Consider the following 19,575-nt stretch of genomic DNA (forward strand, 5'->3'; position numbering starts at 1 on the left):
GTCTCCTCACTCACTCACTCACTCACTCACTCACTCACTCACGTCCGTCTGAAGCCGAATGCGCAATCGCCTTCTGCGCAGCTGCCCGAAAAAGCTTACGAGACCGACATCGCGGCAGGCGGCGGATTTACGGCCGCGAAAATTCAAAGAGAAAGGCGACTTCGACCAACATCTCAGCAGGGTCCGTCCGAAGCCGAATGCGCAGTCACCTTCTGCGCAGCTGCCTGAAAAACCTCACGAGACCGACATTGCGGCAGGCGGCGGATTTACGGCCGCGAAAATTCAAAAAGAAAGGTGACTTCAACCAACATCGTGGCAGGCGGCGGATTTATGGCCGCAAAAATTCAAAGAGAAATGCGACTTCGATTAAAGCTCTAGAGGCCTGAAAGGCGATTTCGACTACAGCTCCAGGCCTAATTACGCATTCATTCAATACACCTATATCAGGTTTGTGGTGCTTATACTTATTACTATTCCACTCATGCCCGTTTCATCTTACGTTGTCGAAACGGGCTCTTTGTCTAGTTCATTAATAATAATACATTACATTTATATAGTGCTTTCCGGGCGGCACGGTGGCGCAGTGGGTAGCGCTGCTGCCTCGCAGTTGGGTGATCTGGGGACCTGGGTTCGCTTCCCAGGTTCTCCCTGCGTGGAGTTTGCATGTTCTCCCCGTGTCTGTGTGGGTTTCCTCCGGGCGCTCCGGTTTCCTCCCACATTCCAAAGACATGCAGGTTAGGTGGATTGGCGATTCTAAATTGTCCCTAGTGTGTGCTTGGTGTGTGGGTGTGTTTGTGTGTGTCCTGCGGTGGGTTGGCACCCTGCCCAGGATTGTTCCCTGCCTTGTGCCCTGTGTTGGCTGGGATTGGCTCCAGCAGACCCCCGTGACCCTGTGTTCGGATTCAGCGGGTTGGAAAATGGATGGATGGATAGTGCTTTCCTCAGTACTCAAAGTGCTATCCACACAGGGAAGAACCGGGAAGAGAACCCAGAATCTTCCACAGTCTCCTTACTGCAAAGCAGCAGCACTACCACTGTGCCACCTGTGAGGACATCACAGCTACGGTTCAGAAGAATTTTAAAAAATAAAAAACAAGACATACTGATGTAGCCCGTCTACTCTAACTGTGTGTAGAAAGGGGCCCTGAGTTCTTTACTCCAATGCCTAATTTATTATGATTCTAATTACTTTAATATTTTGAGTCTCGGGTCACTATGAATAAAACATTATCAAATAATTCTAGCAATACACTGGTTAGATAATAACAAATAATGGTAAAAGAAATTACCTGTTAACATTCGTTCCTAACCCAATAGTTTATTTTACACCAACTTATAATAAACACCAGGAAACTGGGTTATAAAACAATAATGAATTCCCCGTTTAATTATAAGTCAACCAACACAATTAATAAACTGAAAATAATCAGGAACTACAGTGGTGTGAAAAACTATTTGCCCCCTTCCTGATTTCTTATTCTTTTGCATGTTTGTCACACAAAATGTTTCTGATCATCAAACACATTTAACCATTAGTCAAATACAACACAAGTAAACACAAAATGCAGTTTTTAAATGATGGTTTTTATTATTTAGGGAGAAAAAAAATCCAAACCTACATGGCCCTGTGTGAAAAAGTAATTGCCCCCTTGTTAAAAAATAACCTAACTGTGGTGTATCACACCTGAGTTCAATTTCCGTAGCCACCCCCAGGCCTGATTACTGCCACACCTGTTTCAATCAAGAAATCACTTAAATAGGAGCTGCCTGACACAGAGAAGTAGACCAAAAGCACCTCAAAAGCTAGACATCATGCCAAGATCCAAAGAAATTCAGGAACAAATGAGACCAGAAGTAATTGAGATCTATCAGTCTGGTAAAGGTTATAAAGCCATTTCTAAAGCTTTGGGACTCCAGCGAACCACAGTGAGAGCCATTATCCAGAAATGGCAAAAACATGGAACAGTGGTGAACCTTCCCAGGAGTGGCCGGCCGACCAAAATTACCCCAAGAGCACAGGGACGACTCATCTGAGAGGTCACAAAAGACCCCAGGACAACGTCTAAAGAACTGCAGGCCTCACTTGCCTCAATTAAGGTCAGTGTTCACGACTCCACCATAAGAAAGAGACTGGGCAAAAACGGCCTGCATGGCAGATTTCCAAGACGCAAACCACTGTTAAGCAAAAAGAACATTAGGGCTTGTCTCAATTTTGCTAAGAAACATCTCAATGATTGCCAAGACTTTTGGGAAAATACCTTGTGGACTGATGAGACAAAAGTTGAACTTTTTGGAAGGCAAATGTGCCGTTACATCTGGCGTAAAAGGAACACAGCATTTCAGAAAAAGAACATCATACCAACAGTAAAATATGGTGGTGGTAGTGTGATGGTCTGGGGTTGTTTTGCTGCTTCAGGACCTGGAAGGCTTGCTGTGATAGATGGAACCATGAATTCTACTGTCTACCAAAAAATCCTGAAGGAGAATGTCCGGCCATCTGTTCGTCAACTCTAGCTGAAGCGATCTTGGTTGCTGCAACAGGACAATGACCCAAAACACACCAGCAAATCCACCTCTGAATGGCTGAAGAAAAACAAAATGAAGACTTTGGAGTGGCCTAGTCAAAGTCCTGACCTGAATCCAATTGAGATGCTATGGCATGACCTTAAAAAGGCGGTTCATGCTAGAAAACCCTCAAATAAAGCTGAATTACAACAATTTTGCAAAGATGAGTGGGCCAAAATTCCTCCAGAGCGCTGTAAAAGACTCATTGCAAGTTATCGCAAACGCTTGATTGCAGTTATTGCTGCTAAGGGTGGCCCAACCAGTTATTAGGTTCAGGGGGGCAATTACTTTTTCACACAGGGCCATGTAGGTTTGGATTTTTTTTTCTCCCTAAATAATAAAAACCACCATTTACAAACTGCATTTTGTGTTTACTTGTGTTATATTTGACTAATGGTTAAAATGTGTTTGATGATCAGAAACATTTTGTGTGACAAACATGCAAAAGAATAAGAAATCAGGAAGGGGGCAAATAGTTTTTCACACCACTGTATATTACACTATTAATACTAAAATAAAACACATTCAGTCTTGTCACTCTATTTGAAACAAAACGTTCCAGGCCTGATTCGTGGCTTGGGAGCGTAGCGACCAAAAACTTATCGGTCCTTTCACTCCAACAGGAGCAACAAAATAAAATGAAAAAGGTACCTTACTTGGCAATGTTATCAGTCCAACAAATCACTCTGACCTCTCTGCCTCTGTCTATGCGCAGGTAGCCGCTGTTTAGTAAATCCAAAAATGTCTCCGTCTTCCAAATAAGCAAACGTCCACCATTAACTTGTAGAGCTGAGTTAACTCCTGCCTCTGGTAGTTCGTTCCGTTACTCCCCTCGTTGAATTAACAAGTCGTTCCTCACCAGATAGACCCTGCGAATATCTAATCGAACTTCTTCGTCTATCTCAGCAGTTCGTATCCCGGTAAATTATTTATCTCTCAAACTTTCTGCTACACCACCTTGGCATCACGTTCTCTCTTTCTTTTTCTCTCTTCCTCCAGCCCTTCCGTTTTTACTGCCACTTCCGGTTATCAAAATAAAAGTCATCATAACTACGTAAACAAACTATTACACTAAAATTAACAGTTTACAACACAACATTTACATTTTTAAATTAATTAGAGATTTAAACACATTTCTATCTGGGCTACACCCTCCCCCTTCTAAATGTCTGGTGTCCCCAACAGGCTTAACTATTTACTCATAATAATGGGTAAGGTGGCAAAGCTCCATCAGGTTGGATGGGAAGCGTCGGTGCACAGCCATTTTAAGATCTCTCCAGAGATGTTCAATCAGATTCAAGTCTGGGCTCTGGCTGGCCACTCAAGGACATTCACAGAGTTGTCCTGAAGCCACTCCTTTGATATCTTGGCTGTGTGCTTAGGGTCGTTGTCCTGCTGAAAGATGAACCATCACCCCAGTCTGAGGTCAAGAGCGCTCTGGAGCAGGTTTTCATCCAGGATGTCTCTGTACATTGCTGCAGTCATCTTTCCCTTTATCCTGACTAGTCTCCCAGTCCCTGCTGCTGAAAAACATCACCACAACATGATGCTGCCACCAACATGCTTCACCGTTACGGATGGTGCCATGTTTCCTCCAAACGTGACGCCTGGCATTCATACCAAAGAGTTCAATCTTTGTCTCATCACACCAAAGGATTTTCTTTCTCATGGTCTAAGAGTCCTTCAGGTGCCTTTTGGCAAACTCCAGGTGGGCTGCCATGTGCCTTTTACTAAGGAGTGGCTTCCATCTGGCCACTCTACCATACAGGCCTGATTGGTGGATTGCTGCAGAGATGGTTGTCCTTCTGGAAGGTTCTCCTCTCTCCACAGAGGACTTCTGGAGCTCTGCCAGAGTGACCATCGGGTTCTTGGTCTCTTCCCTGACTAAGGCCCTTCTCCCCCGATCGCTCAGTTTAGATGGCCGGCCAGCTCTAGGAAGAGTCCTGGTGGTTTCGAACTTCTTCCACTTACGGATGATGGAGGCCACTGTGCTCATTGGGACCTTCAAAGCAGCAGAAATTTTTCTGTAACCTTCCGTAGATTTGTGCCTCGAGACAATCCTGTCTCGGAGGTCTACAGACAATTCCTTTGACTTCATGCTTGGTTTATGCTCTGACATGAACTGTCAACTGTGGGACCTTCTATAGACAGGTGTGTGCCTTTCCAAATCATGTCCAGTCAACTGAATTTACCACAGGTGGACTCCAATGAAGCTGCAGAAACATCTCAAGGATGATCAGGGGAAACAGGATGCACCTGAGCTCAATTTTGAGCTTCATGGCAAAGGCTGTGAATACTTATGTACATGTGCTTTCTCAATTTTTTTATTTTTAATAAATTTGCAAACACCTCAAGTCAAGTTTTTTCACGTTGTCATTATGGGGTGTTGTGTGTAGAATTCTGAGGAAAAAAATGAATTTAATCCATTTTGGAATAAGGCTGTAACATAACAAAATGTGGAAAAAGTGATGCGCTGTGAATACTTTCTGGATGCACTGTATCTAGATGTGCAAAGCTGATAGAGAAGTAGCCCAACAGACTCAAAGCTGTCATTAATGCAAAAGGGGGATCAACAAAATGACATTGACATTGGGGGCGTGATCCTTTATTAATCTCAGTAGGCCTTGTTTTTGATTTTTTATAATTCTTCTGAACTGTAGTTATGATATGTTTCACTTGGATGTTAGAGGTTGCATTGAGTAAGTGAAGCTGAGAAGAAATATTTTTTGTGTGTGTTTTCATTTAAGGCTGTAAAGCAAAAAAAATGGGAATATTTCGAAGGGGGGGATTCTTTTCTATACCCACTGTAGATATGTATTTATATGATATTGTGTTTTTGTTAACTATTCAGAGGTCATGTGTAAGTAAGAATGTCATTGTAGTGTCTACACCTGACAATAAACGACTTGACTTGACTTGAGGAGTGCACTTGAATGAGGTATGACATGAGATCCAAAATAAATGTTGGAGTGCCAATGGGGTTAACCCCATTTAATAACAGTGCCAGCGATATCAGAAATAGTGCTAGGTGGCGTAAAAAACAAACAAGAAACACTAGGCTGCAGCGCCTCTCTCAAGAGGTCAGATTTTAGGGTGGTCTACAACCAAACAAGATGCCACCTTCCGGTTTGTGCCTCGAGCTTTATAGTCCTGTGGCCTGAAAGGGGCGGAGCCAGTTGACCTCATCCGGGCGTCTTCTCAGCTCTGTGGGAACAGAAGGAGATGATACCATTAGCAATAGCGCCCCCGTCTTGTTCTGGACTGGTATTGCTTACCTCGCATGAACACGGAAGGAGTCCCTCTGATGCACTTGTGTGACACAAGATATAAAAAGCAGAAAATTACCGAAGTGCTGTGATAGGCTGTATCACAGGAATTGACTTTTGGAATGACAATAACTCATTATGGACTCACTTTTCCTTTTGCATCCCTTTACAGGGATCTGATTGTGATTCAGACCTAAGACTGTGACACTGTACTCCGATCTTCACCCCGTCAAATGAGCGAACCGGCCTCCGTGGCGCAACGTCAGAGGCATCCGCCTCAGGTCCTGATGTCCGAGGTTTGATCTCCGTATGGGAAAGCAAAGATGCGTACCCCTGACGAGCCCCAATAAGGGCGAAACAAGGGCTGTGTAGTCTTTGTATTATTTGGCGAGACACTGCATCTCATCTCTATAGTAGAGGACATGACGGATGTGGCCGACCAACCACAAGCATTACCTGGAAGGTGACCACTCAGATAATCAGATTGTGATTCTGAACTAAGAATGTAATATATGAATATAGAAAGAGGGAGAAATAGATTGCTACTCTGGGGGGCTGAGGCATCACCATCCACCAGCATTAGATCAAAGGCAGCGGTGGCTTTTTAGGGGGCAGCACTGTGTCTCGGGGTCCACTCCAGTAGCTTAGGCCATTTTTAGAGCTAAAGATCCACAAAGCAGAATTCCAGTCTATGCAGAATCTAACCGCACTGAGCTAACTGGTCATCTGACTTCAAAGTGCTGGCAAAAATTTGCGAATCTGGCAAAATACAATGAGATTTTGAATAAAATGATGGATGTTATTGTTGTTATTATTTTCATTTTATTCATTCATCTATCAGTTCATCCATTCAGATTCTCTTCCCACTTTGTCATGGTTAGGGTGGCAGGGAGTCAGAGCCAATATCATTATTATTTATGAGAGAAATTTTCATAATAATTCTAAGTGATGATTCATGTGGATGGAGTATCTAAGTCTTGGATTGTCAGGTTATTACTCAAATTATACAGCAAGGCAGACCTGGTCCAGTATCTAACAAACCTGAGGCTCATAAGGAACATCAGAAAATAGAGAACACTGAACAGGAGGGTCCATAACAGGTAAGACTTTAACCATCAACCTTCACAGGGTAGGAATTGCAGGATTCCTTAGTGCTTGAACTCCAAGTATTAACAACAACAACATTTATTTATATAGCACATTTTCATACAAAAAGTAGCTCAAAGTGCTTTACATAACGAAGAGAAGAAAAATAAAAGACAAAATACAAAATTAAAATAAGACAACATTAGTTAACATAGAAAGGAGTAAGATCCGATGTCCAGGGTGGACAGAAAAAACAAAAAAAAACTCCAGAAGGCTGGAAAAAAAAATAAAATCTGTAGGTGTTCCAGGCCACGAGACCACCCAGTCCCCTCTGGGCATTCTACCTAACATAAATGAAATAGTCCTCTTTGTAGTTCGGGTTTTTCACGGAGTCACTTGATGCTGATGGTCATACAGACTTCTGGCTTTTAAATCCATCCATCATTGTTGGAACATCACGGTGCTTTGGGTAGATGGTGGTGGCGCACGCCACCACCAACAGGACACCGGAAAAGGAAACAGAAGAGAGAGTAGGGGTTAGTACAGATTTTGAATGAATAGTTATTATAATGAATTGGATATACAGAGTATCAGGATTAAATTACAGTGAAGTTATGAGAAGGCCATGTTAAAGTAATGTGTTTTCAGCAGTTTGTTTAAAGTGCTCCACTGTATTAGCCTGGCGAATTCCTACTGGCAGGCTATTCCAGATTTTAGGTGCATAACAGCAGAAGGCCACCCGCCTCACCACTTCTTTAAAGTTTTGCTCTTGGAATTCTAAGGAGACACTCAGTTGAGGATCTGAGGTTACGATTTGGAATTTAAGGTGTCAGACATTCCGATATATAAGCCGGGGCGAGATTATTTAAAGCTTTATAAACCATAAGCAGAATTTTAAAGTCAATTCTGAATGACACAGGTAACCAGTGTAGTGACATCAAAACTGGAGAAATGTGTTTGGATTTTCTTTTCCTGGTAAGGATTCTAGCAGCTGCATTCTGCACTAGTTGCAAACGATTGATGTCTTTTTTGGGTAGTCCTGAGAGGATTGCGTTACAGTAATCTAGTCGACTGAAAACAAACGCATGAACTAATTTCTCTGCATCTTTCGATGATATAAGAGGTCTAACTTTTGCTATGTTTCTTAGGTGAAAAAATGCTGTCCTAGTGATCTGATTAATATGCGATTTAAAATTCAGATTACAATCAACGGTTACCCCTAAGCTTTTTACCTCCGATTTGACTTTTAATCCTAATGCATCCAGTTTATTTCTAATAGCCTCATTGTATCCATTATTGCCAATCACTAAGATTTCGGTTTTTTCTTTTTTTAATTTGAGAAAGTTACTATTCATCCATTCTGAGATACAAGTTAGACATTGTGTTAGCGAATCAAGAGATTTGGGGTCATCAGGTGCTATTGATAAATACAGCTCTGTGTCATCAGCATAGCTGTGGTAGCTCACGTTGTGCCCTGAGATAATCTGACCTAATGGAAGCATGTAGATTGAGAAGAGCAGCGGACCCAGGATAGAGCCTTGTGGAACACCATATAGAATATCATGTGTCTTTGAGTTATAATTACCACAACTAACAAAGAATTTTCTCCCTGCCAGGTAGGATTCAAACCAATTTAAGACACTGCCAGAGAGGCCCACCCATTGACTAAGGCGATTCTTAAGAATATTATGATCAATGGTGTCAAATGCGGCACTCAGATCTAAGAGGATGAGAACAGATAAATGGCCTCTGTCTGCATTTACCCGCAAGTCATTTACTACTTTAATGAGTGCAGTTTCTGTGCTGTGATTTGTTCTAAAACCTGACTGAAATTTATCAAGAATAGCATGTTTATTGAGGTGCTCATTTAACTGTATAATGACTGCCTTCTCTAGAATTTTACTTAAGAAAGGCAGGTTAGAGATGGGTCTATAATTTTCAAGAGCAGAGGGATCGAGATTATTTTTCTTAAGTAGGGGTTTAACTACCGCAGTCTTAAGACAGTCTGGGAAGACCCCCGTATCTAATGACGAATTTACTATGTCAAGAACATTATCACTAAGCACGCCCGATACTTCTTTGAAAAAATGTGTTGGTATTGGGTCAAGGGCACAGGTGGAGGGTTTCATTTGAGAAATTATTTTATGTAAATCAGGTAAATCTATCCTAGTGAAAGACTTTAATTTGTTTATTATGGGGTACTGGTGTTTAGGAGGATCCTTAGTGTTGGAGAGATATACTGTGTTATTTCTAATATCATTAATTTCTTGATTGAAAAATACAGCGATAGCCTCACAGGTTTTACTGGAAATACTTAGGAGGCATTCCTTTGAGTTACCCGAGTTTAACAGATGATCAATCATCGAAAATAAGACTCTGGGATTACTAGCATTGTTATTTATAATCTTAGAGAAATAGCAGCGCCTCTCAAGACGGACTGTGTTATTGTATTCTGTTATTTTAACTTTTAATATCTCATAGTCAATAGTTAGTTTAGTCTTCCTCCATTTACGCTCAGCTCTACGGCATGTTCTCTTTAAATCAGACACTCTTTGGGTCTTCCAAGGTATAACAATGCTAGAAGATTTTTTAACTGTCTTTTCAGGTGCAACTAAGTCAACAGCAGCCCTCACTTTAGTATTAAATCTTTCCACCTTACTATTTACATTCTCCTCGCTATTATAGTTGGCACTATAAACGGTACTGATTGGTTAGAATGTTTGTAAGTTTTAAAGTTGCTGATGAGTCAAAGAAGCGTTTTTTAACAATATGCTTCTCATGAGTGTTTTCTATCATTATTTCTATATTAAAGAGTAGAAGAAAATGGTCTGATAGACCCGTATCAATGACCTGCTTTATATCAACTTTTAATCCTTTAGTAATCACTAAGTCTAACGTATGACCTGCTTTATGTGTAGGCTGATTAACGAGCTGTCTCAAATCAAAAGAGTCCAGGAGGTTCATAAATTCTTTTACTTTTTGGTCACATTGATTATCTATATGAAAATTAAAGTCGCCGACTATTAAGAGTGTGTCATAGTTCGTAATTAAGATTGACATCAAGTCAGAGAATTCCTCAAAGAAAGACGCGTTGAATTTAGGAGGTCTATACACGGATAATACTAGAACGTGAGAATCTCCCTGAATAATAATGGCGAGATACTCAAAAGACTTGAATTTACCAAAACTGATATTTTTACATTTTAACCTGCTTGAGTAAATGTTTGCTAGCCCTCCACCTCTCTTTCCTTGGCGATCAGCACGAGTAAAACTGTAATCCGGAGGCGCAGATTCGATTAAAACAGCTGCGCCATCTGAGCTAAGCCACGTTTCACTTAGTGCAATAAAATCTATTTTTTTATCACTAATAAGATCGTTGTTAAAAAACGACTTGTTAGTTAAAGCTCTAACATTTAATAGAGCCATATTCAATGTTTCGGAGGAGCAGAGATGAATACTATGTGCGTTATTGATATATGGAATAGGAATTAAGTTATTTTTATTAGCGCCGCTCTGCGTGTATTTTTTGTTTAATCTATGATCTGTTTTTATAGTTTTAATACATTGTTCATCTAAAGTAGTAACTTTAATTAAATTATTGGTGTTTATGCCATATTGCCTAGATTTTCTATGTGCATTAAGATTGGTTATTACAGTATTTATGTTGTGCACTTTTATGGAAGATTTTATTAAACAATTATCATGACCAAGCACAGGAGTGGCATTTCGGAAGGGGTTAAAAGCAGAGATAGATAGTCAAGATAAACGAATTACCTTCGATATGTTTTCGGAGAGGACCCGGGCGCCGAAGCTATTCGGATGCAGGCCATCTCGCTTGAAAAAACGCGGTCTTTCCCAAAAGAGGTCCCAGTTGTTGATGAACCCGATGTCTTGATTCTTGCAGAGCCCTGCAGCCAGTTGTTTAAACCAAGCAGACGACTGTAGTACTCGTTTGATCGTCTGACGAGAGGGAGTGGACCCGAGATGAAGATCTTTGCCGATGGGGTCCTCTCCTTTGTGTCTTTAATTAATGCAGTGAAGTCTGCCTTGAGGATCTCGGACTGTCGGTGCCTTATGTCGTTTACGCCAGCATGTAAAACAATTGCTCCAACTGCCCTGTTCTTGTAGATCGCCGGCGCACGTCTCGTCACATCTCGGACACGAGCACCGGGAAAACAAGAAACAAAAGATTTTCTATTAGGGCAAGTGATATTGAGGTTCCTAACAATAGAATCACCTACCACAATTACATCACCAGGAGCTGAAGGCGAACTGGGGACGCTTAGAGGGTCAAACCGGTTCTGCGTTACGATGCTTGCCTGTGCCGATGGAGGTGTTCTGGCCTTGAACCCCCGCCTGCATTGCTGAAATACACCGAGGTCATCATCGGTGTCGCTCCTACGAGGCGCGGGGGTGAAGGTGACTTGAGCGGCACAACGCGGGGTTGATGTTACGCTGATAACAGATGGCGAGGACGGTTTATCCAAGAGCCGAGCCTTCAGATCTCTGAGGTATCTTCGTCTGGACAGAAGTTTCTGAATCTGTTCATCGAGTGCCTGGAGTTCCTCGACTACAATTTCAACGCGATTCACCTCACTATCGGCCATTGTCCGCTTCTGTTTCTGCTTCCGCTTCCGCTTCCGCTTCGTGCCCTAGGAAGAATGAGAGAGAGATAGGTTAGCAGCAGCCACCTTCCATTGGTGCAGTAGGACCTCCGGACCCCCGAACGTCCCTACTCTGCAACTTAGCAAGGCAGACCAGCCTGGGCTTCGCTTCTCCATTCAACGTTTCAAAAGCTTCACCTCTCTGTCTCTCTCACCTGCCCCACTCTGCCTTTCTCTCTTCTCACTCTTACTTGATTTTCGTCCTCAGGTGTTCTTTCTTTCGTGTTCAGATCTCTTCCTTTCACCCATTTCCCATCCAACTCTGACTTTTTTTATTACCCCACGAGTGTAGGTGCCTTCTAAAGAACCATGGAGCACCAATGAGGGAAGGCTGTGACACACACGCTCATTGCACAGGGACAGGCCATCAGCCAGGTCCCCAACAAACACCCTGTGTGCTTTTCTCTTTCACACCTTCATGTTTAATGAGATGTTCACTTTGAAAATGGACTTCAACTACTGCAACCCTTAACTATGCAGAAGTATTCCTGGGAATATGAAACATGTTTGGAATATCTCTGTGCACTTACTGTGAAGTATAATGTTTCCTGGTTATAGAGATTATTTATGTCACAGAACTTCAGCACCACCATGTTATCATTCTCATTACCAGGATGCTGCTGTAGTGTGGTGTCAAACAGCACAGCTTCTTAGATTGTCACTGCCACACCTGTAAACACCGACATGATGATCCGGTGATTTGGAGAAAAAATGCAAATTAAACAAATGTGTTGCACATTTCTTACTTTAATTTCTGGTTTTTGAACATTTGGTTTCCCCACTGACATTGATTTCTGATTTGTGAAAAGGCTTTGGTGCAAGAGATTTGGTCTTCACGGGTGCAACTTGTTACTGGTTTTGACTATCTATCTATCTATCTATCTATCTATCTATCTATCTATCTATCTATCTATCTATCTATCTATCTATCTATCTGTCTGTCTGTCTGTCTGTCTGTCTGTCTGTCTGTCTGTCTGTCTGTCTGTCTGTCTGTCTGTCTGTCTGTCTATCTATCTATCTATCTATCTATCTATCTATCTATCTATCTATCTATCTATCTATCTATTGTGTTCTATTGTGTTTTGGACCAGTTTATGAAAAATATTGTTTTCATTTCAACATTAAAAACTTCTTTTCTAATGATCAGTATTGGAAAAACAAAGGAACTTGTTTTAGAAGTGCTGGTTCTAACCCAGGAATTTATTATTCCACTTAGTTTGATATAAAAGATTTAGGTTTGGTTCTTGAGTGTCTTTCATGTATCCATCCATCTTCAGGACACACATGTAAGTGGATGTGAAGCGTAATCAAGACATCAATGTGGCCTGTTAGCCAAGTTCCTTTATACTCATAAGCCATATGCTTGATGCCTTTGAGTGTAATGTATTCACCCCCTTGGATGTTTTTGTACTTTAGTGTTATTAAGATGGAATCACAGTGGATTTAATTTGTTTTTTCAATACTGATCATTTGAAAAAGAGTTTTTAATGTTGAAATGGGGTGGTGCAGTGGTAGCGCTGCTGCCTCGCAGTTAGGAGACCTGGGGACCTGGGTTCGCTTCCCGGGTCCTCCCTGCATGGAGTTTGCATGTTCTCCCCGTGTCTGCGTGGGTTTCCTCCAGGCGCTCCGGTTTCCTCCCACAGTCCAAAGACATGGTGGATTGGTGATTCTAAATTGGCCCTAGTGTGTGCTTGGTGTGTGTGTGTTTGTGTGTGTCCTGCGGTGGGTTGGCACCCTGCCCAGGATTGGTTCCTGCGTTGTGCCCTGTGTTGGCTGGGATTGGCTCCAGCAGACCCCCATGACCCTGTGTTCGGATTCAGTGGGCTGGAACATGGATGGATGGATGTTGAAATGAAAACAATATTTTTTATAAACTGGTCCAAAACACAATAGAACACAACAGATCGATTGATAGATAGATAATTAAATGGCTCTTAGAGAGCAGTCAGGCTTCAGTGTTGGAGTTCCATAGCACAAGTGGCTCATCTCCCACGTGAGACGCTTTCTTCCAGGAGCGCCCTGCTGTTATAGCTTGTGGACCAGAATGGACGTGGTCAGTTGCCCTCCATGGGCGTGTACTTGGATTTGTGGATTGGAAAAGAGGCAGAAGATTCAGTGATCATGCCACCTGGTGTCCTTGGATGGTAGTGTTTAACTCTGATGAGGCTAGAAGGTGGCCCTCTGCTGCACATGCTTGACAATATATAGACAGACAGATAGATATGAAAGGCACTCTATAACAGATAGATAGATAGATAGATAGATAGATAGATAGATAGATAGATAGATAGATAGATAGATAGATAGATAGATAGATAGATAGATAGATAGATAGATAGATAGATAGATAGATAGATAGATAGATAGATAGATAGATAGATAAACAAAGGCACTTTATAATAGATAGATAGATAGATAGATAGATAGATAGATAGATAGATAGATAGATAGATAGATAGATAGATAGATAGATAGATAGATAGATAGATAGATAGATAGATAGATAGATAGATAGATAGATAGATAGATAGATAGATAGACGATATTGCCACACACATGACCTTTATTGACACCCCATTCTCGTTAATATGGAGTCGGCAGCTCTAACAGCTTCAGCTCTTCTGGGAAGGCTTTCCACAAGGTCTATGAGTGTATTTATGGGAATGTGTGACCAGGAGAGCATTTCTGAGGTCAGGCACTGATGTTGGATGAGAAGGCCTGGCTCACTTGCATTCTCCGCTCGAATTCATCCCAAAGGTGTTCTGGTGGTTTGAGGTCAGGGCTCTGTGCAGGCCTCAAGTTCCTCCACACCAAACTTGCTCCTCCATTTCTTTATAGACTTTGTTTTGTGCACTGCTGCCTGCGCAGTCATGTTGCCATCCCCAAACTGTTCCTAAAGTTGGGAGCATGAAATTGTCCAAAATGGCTTTGTATGCTGAAGCACTAAGAGTTCCCTTCACTGGAACTAAGGGGCCAAGCCCAACCCCACACCATAATCCCCCCTCCACCAAACTTTACACTTGGCACAATGCAGTCAGGCGAGTCCCGTCCTCCTGGCCAGACTCGTCCATCAGATTGCGTGATTCGTCGCTCCGGAGGACACATCTCCACTGCTCGAGAGTCTAGTGGTGGGTGGTGGGCTTTACATCACTGCATCTGACACTTTGCACTGCACTTGGTGATGTCAGGCTTGGCTGCAGCTGCTCGGTCATGGAGACCCATTCATTCCTTGAAGCTCTCTGTCTACGCTGCACTGCTCTTGAGCTTTTGGAGGTCTGTAGCTGTTGACTCTGCAGAAAGTTGGCGACTTCTGCACATCTCAGCATGCGCTGTCCCCGTTCTGTGATTTGACGTGGCCTACCACCTTGTGGCTGAGTTGCTGTTGTTCCCAGTTGCTTCCAATGTGTTATAATACCACTAACAGCTGACCGTCGAATATTTAGTAGCAAGGAAATGTCACAAATGGACTTATTGCATAGGTGTCATCCTATCACGGTACCAGGCTTGAATTCCCTGAGCTCCTGAGAGCGACCCATTCTGAAACAAATGTGCTTAGAAGCTACCTGCATGCCGAGGTTCTCGATGTTATACACCTGTGGCCACCTGAATTCAATGATTTGGAGGGGGGTCCCAATACATTGTAATGTATGTAATATTTTAGAAGAAGGTGTGTTGTTCCTTCACAGGTTAGTTTCTTCTCCATTTATTTCCATATCTTTAAAAATCCAAAGCCTCGCCTGTGAGCTCCTGGGAAATCCTCGGCTGCCACAGTGAGAATGGACGAGCCGCTGACGCCTCTTAGGAGCCTCCAGGCAGGGTAGTAAAAGTGAATTTGCTTCTCCGAGAATCTTAGGAACACCTTAGCTAATTTAAAACATAAAAATGTAGAGTGACTTGGACCTTTAAACGAAACGCTTGAGGGGGTTGCAATTGAAATTACCTTGGATGTTCTGTGGATGAATCTAACCTTTTAAAAATTCTCTTAAAGGTCAGCGTTTTTTTTTTGGAGGGGTTGAGACCTCCATTAATGAGGGTTAGGTGGAGAACACTTACCAACACAATGGCACGCGCAATGTCACTTCCTACTTACTTGAAAATGAGATGCATGGAGCTGGGTGGACTTAACGTTCCTTTCCTTTCAATCTGGCGAGCCTTTAAGGTGAGAGCCCCTTTGTCAGCAGAGAGTGACGCGTGCCCACCCAGCCCGTCGGGCCATTCCTGCATTCTGCAAGCCTTTTCCGTGCGACTCAACTTTTCTGCTTTTTGATTGCAGTGAACTCATCCTTTATTGCTGCTACTATTGTCACACACGTGCGCTTAGGGGACAGCCAAAGGGTCCAAGTGAGCATCAAATAATAAAAGATAAGGGATTGGAATGAAGCGCTGATTCTTTTCTCCCTCTTTAAACAGAACATCCATAAGATTAACCATTCTTTTCCGCCCCAGTCCTACTTGGTACCATTTTTTCCAGCTCATTATAAAAATGACACTTCTGACCCACACCTGAGGATGCACTTTCCGGCCAGCTATGATGACGTCACTCCCGGTCCACCCTCGATGTCACTTTCTGGCCAGCCATGATGATGTCACTTCTGGTCCACTCTTTATGAAGTCACTTTCCGGCCAGCCATGATGATGTCACATAGAATACTTCCCTTCATGCTCTTTGAGTCCAAGATGGTTTCCATATGCCTTTTACTCAAGAGAGACTTCTAAATGGCCACTCTACCATAAACACCTGATTGATGGAGTGCTGAGAACTGAGATGGTTGTCCTTCCCATCTTAGCAGAGGACCTCCGAAGCTCGCTTAAGGGATCTAAGTCACCTCCATGACCTTTACTAAATTATGGCATAAAAGAAACCGCGGACTTGTCCGTCTCAACACAGCAGCTCTATACTTCCTAGTCATGATGGTGGAGAATGGTGAAGTGCTGCATGCTGACTGGCACATGTACAGTAAGTAAGCATTCCACTGTCCTCTATACATAGGGACCATACTGACCGTATCTGATGGACAAGTGGGACCACAGAATAGATGGATGTTCTTCTCAATGACACGATCTGACATTTGAGGCGGTCACAGCACCAAGCTCTCCAGTTTCCTTACAAAGGTAAATTGTCATGTCATGTCATTTTCTGACCTGCTTAATCCAGAGCAGAGTTGCACGGGGGGCTTTAGCCCATGCCAGTTTCCCTTCTCCCCAACCTTGTAGTCAGTCCTAAATACTTGGGGGGGGGGGTGTCTTTAAATATTATAGCTTTGCTGTCCACATGAATAAAACACTAATATTACATTTGCTTCATCTGACTTACAAATAAAGACATTCAAAATATTTATCAACTTATATTCAAAATTTCACACTACCACAGTGGTTCAAAGGAGCATCTCTCACACCTTCACAATGAAAAGGACAACACAGCGAAGAGCAGAGCTCAACAGCCATACGGAGACAAGCGTGTGGCCAGTCCCGAAGAAAGCTAGAAATGAGGACTTTGAGTATGAGGACAATGAAAGTAACAAGTCTCTCTGCTTCCTGAAACTACACAGCAGCATTTATCAGGTTGTATGGTTGTCAACATTCACTTGTACTTTGCTTATTTTTATTATGTTATGAATATTATCAAATATAAGTTTATTCAAAATTGTAACTCAACTTCTGCTTGGCTTTTTACTCTATTTGTTTGAAACATCAGTCTATCTATCATATAGTGCCTTGCACATCTATCTATCTATCTATCTATCTATCTATCTATCTATCTATCTATCTATCTATCTATCTATCTATCTATCTATCTATCTATCTATCTATCTATCTATCTATCTATCTATCTATCTATCTATCTATTGTGAGATATGGCCGGCTATTCATCCCAGCCAATACCCCCAGGCTGCTAGATGGAGTCCTCCTTGCAATGTGGAGATACCCCGAATTCCAGCAGGGCATCATGGACTATGGAGTTTTAATACACAGCCCTGCTGGATAACGTCGAGGCCGCAAGGAGTCGCTGAAGGGAGGCCCAGAGATTTATATTTTCCATATAGCCCGGAAGTATTTCCAACTCACGGAAATGGAAGAAATGATATACTTCCAGGCTGAAGAAAAAGAGAAGTTTCTGCCTGACCCAGAAGTGATAGAAAGTCACATGGACTGAGGGACAAACACTTCCGGGTCATGGACTATAAAAGGACCATGGGAAATCCCAGACAGTGAGCTGAGCTGGGTGGAAGGGTGGCAACGCGTCTGGGAGTGTGGAGGATTAGTGTATTGATTATTGATAATTGTGTATTGCATGTGTAGTGTGGAGTGGAGGGTGCTTTGTGCACATTACTATTACAAAATAAATAATAATTGGAATTTTACCCGGTGTTTGGAGTGGTACCTGAGGGTTCAAGGGAGCTCTACCGCCCCCTACTGTTACACTATCTATCTATCTATCTATCTATCTATCTATCTATCTATCTATCTATCTATCTATCTATCTATCTATCTATCTATCTATCTATCTATCTATCTATCTATTATATAGTGCCTTTCATGTCTATCTATCTATCTATCTATCTATCTATCTATCTATCTATCTATCTATCTATCTATCTATCTATCTATCTATCTATCTATCTATCTATCTATCTATCTATTTATCTATCTATCTATCTATCTATTATATAGTGCCTTTCACATCTATCTATCTATCTATCTATCTATCTATCTATCTATCTATCTATCTATCTATCTATCTATCTATCTATCTATCTATCTATCTATCTATCTATCTATCTATTATATAGTGCCTTTCACATCTATCTATCTATCTATCTATCTATCTATCTATCTATCTATCTATCTATCTATCTATCTATCTATCTATCTATCTATCTATCTATCTATCTATCTATCTATCTATCTATCTATCATATAGTGCCTTTCACGTCTATCTATCTATCTATCTATCTATCTATCTATCTATCTATCTATCTATCTATCTATTATATAGTGCCTTTCACATCTATCTATCTATCTATCTATCTATCTATCTATCTATCTATCTATCTATCTATCTATCTATCTATCTATCTAATATTAATAGTAGTAATAATGATCAGCATTTATCAGGATATATGGTTGCCAGTGTTCACTTGTACTTTGCTTATTGTTATTATTTTATGAATGTTATCACTAATACATAATTATTTAAAGTTGTAACTTAACTCCTTCTTAGATAGATAGATAGATAGATAGATAGATAGATAGATAGATAGATAGATAGATAGATAGATAGATAGATAGATAGATAGATAGATAGATAGATAGATAGATACTTTATTAATCCCAATGGGAAATTCTTGTATTTTGCTCTGTGTAAATTACCTGAGATTATTGATGTAGAAGGGAAGTTGGGGAGAAGTTATAAAGTACCATACCTTAAAAACAGCTGAGACTGTGAAATGTGAGATCTTCTGACAAAGGCTACACAATAAAGAATACAAAAAGGGACAGGAAAGTCATAGAGAACTCTACCAAGACAAAATATATACAGAATTAGAAATGAGGACATTAGAGGGTCAGCTCAGGTTGGATGGGTTGGTGACAAAGTCAGAGAGGTGAGATTGCGTTGGTTTGGACATGTGCAGAGGAGATGCTGGGTTTAATGAGAGAAGGGTACTAAGGATAGAGCTGCCAGGGAAGAGGAGAAGAGGAAGGCCTAAGAGAAGGTTTATGGATGTGGTGAGAGAGGACATGCAGGTGATGGGTGTGACAGAGCAAGATGATGAGGACAGGAAGAAATGGAACAAGATGAGCCGTTGTGGCAACCCCTAACGGGAACAGCCGAAAGAAGAAGAAGAAGAAGAAGAAGAAGAAGAAGAAGAAGAAGAAGACAATTTTGAGTGCCACGGCAAAGTGGTCTGAACCCTTCTTGAACCGAGAGATTTCAAATTGTAATAATATTAGTAAACCTTTCTGAATACATGTCTTCAGTTTGTCATTATGGG

The sequence above is a fragment of the Erpetoichthys calabaricus genome, chromosome 12 (genome assembly GCF_900747795.2).
Source record: "Erpetoichthys calabaricus chromosome 12, fErpCal1.3, whole genome shotgun sequence".
Lineage (NCBI taxonomy): Eukaryota > Metazoa > Chordata > Cladistia > Polypteriformes > Polypteridae > Erpetoichthys > Erpetoichthys calabaricus.